This window comes from Centroberyx affinis, unplaced genomic scaffold (genome assembly GCF_046629955.1).
Source record: "Centroberyx affinis isolate AG114_WGS23_722 - 3 ecotype Tasmania unplaced genomic scaffold, CSIRO-AGI_Caff_v1 ptg005932l_1, whole genome shotgun sequence".
NCBI lineage: Eukaryota > Metazoa > Chordata > Actinopteri > Beryciformes > Berycidae > Centroberyx > Centroberyx affinis.
Genome location: NW_027283016.1, coordinates 2501 through 10000, shown reverse-complemented (window position 1 = coordinate 10000; position 7500 = coordinate 2501). Strand labels below are relative to the sequence as shown.

Here is a 7500-nt window from a genome sequence, read left to right as displayed (position 1 = left end):
CATTGAAAATAGATCAAAGTCAGCTCCTCACTGTGCTGCAGCTCTGGGCGTCGACCTTTGACCCCCCACTGTGTCAGAGGACAGAGCCGACTGCTGTTGGCAGCTGGGTAATGTAGTCCACCGCTGACTTCCTGTCCTGCCTGCCTTTGTGTGTGTGTGTGTGTTTGTGTGTGTGTGTGTGTGTGTGTGTGTGTGTGTGTGTGTGCTTCACCCCCTCACCAATGGCATACCTGCTGGTAGCACAAGCAAACAAGACACACACACACACACACACACACACAGGCAGATGTCTGCTAGGTGAGTCAGAGATAACCTTGGGGTTTTTTTCCAGAGTTTTCCCAGCAGCCTCTCTGTCTCTCTTTCTGTCTTTTTGTAAGAAATTCAGTTTAGGTGAAAAAAAACTGTTGATAAAGAAATGAAGAAATGAAAAATCGAGATGGAAACATGCAGGTGAGCAGTGAGGCAGTGATGCTTCTGTGTGAAACAGCTTTCCACTGCAGCCTTCCAGAAATATAAATATCATACATGTTGTTTCTAACATGTATGAATCTGCATGGTGTTGTATGACTGTTAGTTGGTTGCAGCAGAAAGTCACCAAGTGAATTTCTTTGTTTTGGTCTTCAGACAGAAGGAAATATGGCCGACTAAAGAACAACAACTTGCCCAATACGAATCAATACTAACCAATACTAATCAATACTAACCAATACTAACCAATACTAATCAATACTAATTAATACTAACCAATTGTTGAGGCTATAGTTTTTCTGGTAGATGTGTTTTCTCTGCGTTGGGTTCAGGAAGTCGATTTATTTTCTTCAGCCAGCTGAAGGAAACGCAGCTAATTCTCTTATTTTTTTGTGATATTTCAAAAATTCCCTTCTTCCTTTAGACTGGCTTAGTTTCCTTCTCACTGAGTTTACATGAAAACAGATGAGTCAGTCTGAACAGATGAAAGAAACACTGTGAGCTCCGTCTGTCAGCTGATCCAGGGGCGTAGCCATCATTTCAGAAGTGAGGGGGACGGATTGTTCAGGAGTAAGACGATTTTTATTGAATGATTTATTGAAAGATCCTCTCCCATTCGATTTTCACAAAAATAAATCAACAGATTTAAAAAAAACCCTCACAGTATTATAGGCCTATTCAACATAGTATATACACAAACTAAAGTCTACAGCCCGTCTTATTTGTTGAGCATAATATTCATGGCCATGCTAATATAATATTCCAGGCTAGCCTAAGTGAAGCATCCAAACGTGTTTCTGCGTCTCTCCTTAGTGTCAGCAAAGAGAAAGTTGCAGCTCCAGAGAAGAGCGTGCAACTTTTCTTTTCTTTATATTTAGGTAATAGTCTGAATATTGAGTGCGTATTCTGCTACTCTGCCAATGAGGCTTAAATTGTATATTTTTAAGTCGTTTAAACCCTGCGATCTAATGACTGCATGTTCTGCTGTGTAGAAGACTGTCACTTTGATCTTAGACCGGCTCCAGAGACAGTTTCAGCAGAGCGATCCTATGCTCAAAATGATAAGACTTGCTGTTCCCAGGTCTTCAATTCTGTGCACAATCAGCAGGTGTTAACGGCCACCGCCTCTTGATAAATCACGTCCACTACCAATTTCCATAAATTCCTCCCTTTATTTTGCACCTCAGCCTTGGCACACACACAAACGCATCTGCAGTCAGACCAAACCGCAAAAAACGTCCGTCTTTAGATCAGAAAACAGGTTTCAGCACCCGCAGTGTGATTTGCGGTGGGGCAAACCTTCAGTAGACCCGGGCCTAAAGCAGTTACTACAGGACTATAGGACTGAGTTATTATAGAAATACTGTAAGCACTTATTATTGGAAATGACTGAATGATATTAGAAACGGCAGCAGAGTGCGATTTGTAAAGAAAACAAAGGGGGAAAGGAGGAATGAAACTGACAAATACAAACCGCTATCATACAAGTATTATTGTTTCCCTTAAGAGGAGAGAGAGAGAGAGAGAGAGAGAGAGAGAGAGAGAAAGAAAGAGAGAGAGAGAGAGAGAGAGAGAGAGATGATTCTGAGTAGGAGAATGCGATGGGAATGTGCCTACTTCCACTGTGTTGTCACAAAGTTAACGCTGAATTTTGGGATAAAGTGCGGGGGACAGAGGGGACAGATACTGCATGGGACATGTCCCCCTCGTCCCCCTCGTACCCCTCGTCCTCCTCGTCCCCCTCGTCCTCCTCGTCCCCCTCGTCCTCCTCGTCCCCCTCGCCCCTCGTCCCCCGTGTCCCCCGTGTCCCTCGTCCCCCTCGTCCCCCTCGTGCCCCTCGTCCCCCGTGTCCCTACGCCCTTGAGCTGATCAGAGGACCAGAGTTCTGCTCAGTCTTTCCATTGAAACCTCAGTCAGATTTCTTTCTCTTTTGGTTTGTGCAGACAGTGACCTCTGACCTCTGACCTCTGACCTGCTCACTGCTGGTTGTGTCGGTGATGTGTGAGCTGCAGTGTATTCTGCTGGTTGTGGTGGTGGTGTGTGAGCTGCGGTGTATTCTGCTGGTTGTGGTGGTGATGTGTGAGCTGCAGTGTATTCTGCTGGTTGTGGTGGTGGTGTGTGAGCTGCAGTGTATTCTGCTGGTTGTGGTGGTGATGTGTGAGCTGCAGTGTATTCTGCTGGTTGTGGTGGTGATGTGTGAGCTGCAGTGTATTCTGCTGGTTGTGGTGGTGATGTGTGAGCTGCAGTGTATTCTGCTGGTCGGTCAGATGACAGTGAAGCAGTCGGGCAGCGGCTGCTTCGAGAAGTGAAACTGTCCAGTCGGCGGCTTCTTACTGGTCACATGATGCTGACACAAGGCTCTGATGTCATATTTCATATAATAATAGACTGTTTACAGTCTTAAAATATCCCTAAAATATTATTTTTCTAATAGCTATACAACTAGCAAGCAAGGCTAGCTAACTAGCTCGACAACAGCCAGGCGAACAAACCAGCTGCAGCTGGATGATGCTAACTGTCCTGGCATTTCATTTTACTGTTAGCTAAATGTTTTCCTCCACAGACCTGAACACATCTGATGCAGATGCAATTTACAATAATGCTGTTAGCTTCCTGTCTCTCCTCCTAGCGTTAGCCTCCTGTCTCTCCTCCTAGCGTTAGCCTCCTGTCTCTCCTCGTAGCGTTAGCCTCCTGTCTCTCCTCCTAGCGTTAGCCTCCTGTCTCTCCTCGTAGCGTTAGCCTCCTGTCTCTCCTCCTAGCGTTAGCCTCCTGTCTCTCCTCCTAGCGTTAGCCTCCTGTCTCTCCTCCTAGCGTTAGCCTCCTGTCTCTCCTCGTAGCGTTAGCCTCCTGTCTCTCCTCCTAGCGTTAGCCTCCTGTCTCTCCTCGTAGCGTTAGCCTCCTGTCTCTCCTCGTAGCGTTAGCCTCCTGCGGCTCAGTGAGAGTCTTGCTTAAGTCCATTAAGTCCAGCAGGTTTAGCAGGTCAGCTGTGACTTGTAATCTGTTTTCTGAGGCTCATGTGGAACGTGGCTGAACTTGTGTTGAGTCGCTTCAGATGAAGGTCCAGGGAGTCTGACTCTGCCTTCTGTCAGGAATACTGACATTCAGATCTGAACCACAGACTGTAAAAAAGATGGATGTGAGTGACGTCATCCACAGGTTTCTGAAGGCCGTTTTGAAGCCAAAAGTTGAAGCCATGTTGACATTTTTTGGAGCCGGAGCAGCCGGATTCCTCTTGTGATAGAGGAATCGATGAAGTATTAAAATAGTGAACTTGTTAAACTAGTAAACTCATTAAACTAGTGAACTTGCTGTGCTTTATTTACAAATGTTCTGTCTCCCTCTAGTAGTCAGCCAATTTTGCTTTTTGCAGCTTTAATATGGAAAAAAAAAAAAAAAGATGCTTGCAGTGACATCGTCTTCCTGTCACTGCTGTCGCTGATTGACAGTCTGAGACGTTTCTTCCATCCCATTGGTTTCCCATTGGTTGTATGACCCCCCCCCCCACGTGCTATGTCCCGCCCCCAACATCCTGTTTCAACAGGAAATACGTTGAATTATGGAAGCAAGATGGTGTCAAAATGTTCTTTCATTGAGACTTTGACTATAAACTACATGACTTTTTACAGCAAATCCTAACCATCTCTCTCTCTCTCTCCTCTCTCTCTCTCTCTCTCTCTCTCTCTCTCTCTCTCTCTCTCTCTCTCTCTCTCTCTCTCTCTCCAGGTTTCCTATGCGATCAGTGTGGATGGGAACGAGCATGTCGTCCACTTGGAGAGGAATGAGTAAGTCCATAGACACTGTAGATCTAACTGTACAGACTGATACTGACACTGTGCTGCTGTCAGTCTGTTGTCCTGATGTTAAAGCACAGACGCACAGTGTCTGTCTGTCTGTTTCTATCAGCTGGAACAGAACGTTTCATCTAATTCATGTTGATATGAAAACACAAACACATATTCACAGCTCATATCTGACTGTTTTTACATCAGCTATCCTGATAAACAGACTGTAACATGTCGTCCATCCTGTGACTCCATGTCAGAGTCACTTACTGCTCTGGACAAACCTGATATGAGTCTGTATCACTTATTACAGCAGGAATCTGCAGGATAACAGTCTTTATGGGTCACTGCAGGGTGCCGGCCTGAAAGAGTCTTAACTGAATTATCTGATCTCAAGGCTTTAGAAGGTCTTCAGTACAGTTAGATGTTGTGTTTGAATATTAAATACAGCTCCAGAGGCGTTAGAATGTTGCTGCTTCTTGGTGTTTTACTTTTCCGGTCAGAAATCCTCCCGGCTGTGTTTCGCTCCTCTTTCACTCTTCAGGTTTTATTTATTTTTTGGGGTGAACTTGGTGTGAAAGTGAATCACAGAGTCACTCCTGGATGTGCTGAACCTGACAGACTGGAGATAACAGAACAGCAGAGAAGAGGATCAGAGTTTTCCTGCTGAGTCAGGGTTTAGAGCTTCAGCTGAATGACTGGAATCTAGACTGAGTCACATGGTCCAGCCAGCCAATCGGCATGAAGCGGCCGCTTGACCAGTCGGATTGTTTGGGTTTTGTTGTTTACTATGTTGATAATGTTGTTATTATTGTTGTTGACCCTGTTGTTGTTGTTGTTGTTGTTGACCCTGTTGTTGTCGTTGCTGTTGTTATTGTTCTTGTTTTTGACCCTGTTGTTGCTGTTGTTGTTGTTGTTGTTGTTTTTGGCCCTGTTGTTGTTGTTGACCCTGTTGTTGTTGTTGTTGTTGTTTCAGTCTGCTGCTGCCTGCAGACTTCACTGTGTTCTCCTACAGTCCAGACGGATCACTGGTCACAACCAGACCAGCTGTCCAGGTAACACACACACACACACACACACACACACACACACACACACACACACACTCACACTCACACTCACACACACAAAGTGAGAAGACATTTAGTTTACTGATGTCACCACACAGGAATTGTGGGTAATGAAGTCCTCAGAATTGCAGCAGTATCTGCTGCCTGTTGCAGCCTCTGCTGTCTGAACCAGGCAACAGAGTTTTCCCAGGATGAAGGGCATGATGGGAGTTCCCTGTGTGTGTGTGTGTGTGTGTGTGTGTGTGTGTGTGTGTGTGTGTGTGTGTGTGTGTGTATGTGTGTGTGTGTGTGTGTGTGTGTGTGTGTGTGTGTGTGTGTTTAGTAAGAACATTGATATTTCCTGTCTGTTGACCTACTGCACTCTGATGACTTTACCCCGTCTCTCTCTCTCTCTCTGTCTCTCTCTCTCTCTCTCTCTCTCTGTCTCTCTCTCTCTCTCTCTCTCTCTCCCTCTCTGTCTCTCTCTCTCTCTCTCTCTCTCTCTCTCTCTCTGTCTCTATCTCTCTCTCTCTCTCTCTCTCTCCTTCTTTCATCACTCTTTCTGTCAGTCATTGTGTGTATTCAGTGTTTGATAGCTGGTGGATGATTGATATTCAGCAGAGTTACTGGAATCTGAACCTTCATACACTGTAAAAAATGTCCCCACCTGTCTGTTAAAACATCAGTGTGGTGTTCAGGAGATTCACAGGAAGCTGCTGCAGAGAAACAGCTGAGAACTCACATGTTGGAATTCAATGAAGCCTGAATTTTCTTTCACATTTCAGTAGAAGCTTGTGGAAAATGAATCATACTAGTGATTCAGGCGTGTTTTAATGAAATATCTGATGCATGTCGTTCTCTGCTGTTCTCTGCACCAAACTCCATTCAAAACTCTGGCAGTTTAATGTTGCCTTGCCAAAACAAGAACAACTTAACCAGTACTAACCAATACTAATCAATACTAATCAATACTAATCAGTTCTTGAAAGATTCTCTGGATGTTTTCTGTCGGAGCTGCGTTCTGCTTTCAGGAAGTGGATTTATTCTCTTCAGCCAGCTGAGGGAAACTCTAATTCACATTTTAATTTAAATTTTTTTTTTTGCAACATTTCAAAAGTTCAGTTAAACTTCTCTTTAGACCAGATGGAGGAAGAGCCGCTGTTCTTCACAGCAGGGACCTTCTCTCCTGGTTCTGGTCTGGTTCTGGTCTGGTTCTGCTCTGGTTCTAGTGCAGCTTGTGGTTCTGTGCAGGGCAGCAGTCAGTGGGACCAGCTGTGTTTTTGTTATTTAGGTCATAGTTTTCCTGATATTTCAATGTTCTGTTCTGTTCTGTTGGCCGGTCCGTCCTTTATTGTCCTCCCTCCAACTATAACCTTATAACCTAGTTCTGAGAGAGAGAGAGAGAGGGAGAGAGAGAGAGAGAGAGAGAGAGAGAGAGGGAGAGAGAGAGAGAGAGAGAGAGAGAGAGAGAGAGAGAGAGGGAGAGAGAGAGAGAGAGAGAGAGAGAGAGAGAGGAGAGAGAGAGAGAGAGAGAGAGAGAGAGAGAGAGAGAGAGAGAGAGAGAGAGAGAGAGAGAGAACACTTCTGGGAAGCAGTGTGAGAGGTTGAGGTTCCTGTGAACTCAGACAGTGGGAAAACACACACACACACACACACACACACTGTGTGTACACACACACACACACACACACACACACACACCAACATACAAGGAAGAGTTTTATAAGGTCCTGTGGGAGTGATACAGGAAGAGTGTGTGGATCCTGTCGTGTGTGTGTATTTGTGTATTTGTGTGTGTGTGTGTGTGTGTGTGTGTGTGTGTGTGTGTGTGTGTGTGTGTGTGTGTGTGCGCTCTTCCTGGTCTTGTATTTTACTTGAATGTTGTAAATATGAACCACAGGTCAGCAGGTTGATGAATCTAATAGAATGGAATCATCACTGAGCTGATTAACGACACAGTGACTGTGTTCTGTGTGGCTGTCCTCTGTCAGGTCCTCAGTAGAACACAGAGGATCCACTGACTCTGTTCTGTCTGTTGGCAGCAGCTGAGGAGACGTTCTGCCCCCTGCTGGTCTGTCTGAGCTGCTGCAGCCACAGTCAACAGGAATTCTGACTAAAATTAATATTCTACTAGTGTAATAACACTTTAAAAGGATAATCCATTTCATTTCATCATCATCCTCATCATCATCATCATCAGG

At 45.1% G+C, this 7500-nt stretch overlaps 1 long non-coding RNA gene across 1 annotated transcript in view; it reads left to right on the top strand.

The window, feature by feature from the left end:
* LOC139667985 (uncharacterized) overlaps positions 1-7500 on the top strand; it is a 13253-nt gene that overhangs the window by 5647 nt on the left and 106 nt on the right. Inside the window, exons 2-3 of the long non-coding RNA XR_011696969.1 lie at positions 4192-4250; positions 5227-5305. This is a non-coding gene — a long non-coding RNA (uncharacterized lncRNA). The remainder of the gene's footprint in view (positions 1-4191; positions 4251-5226; positions 5306-7500) is intronic.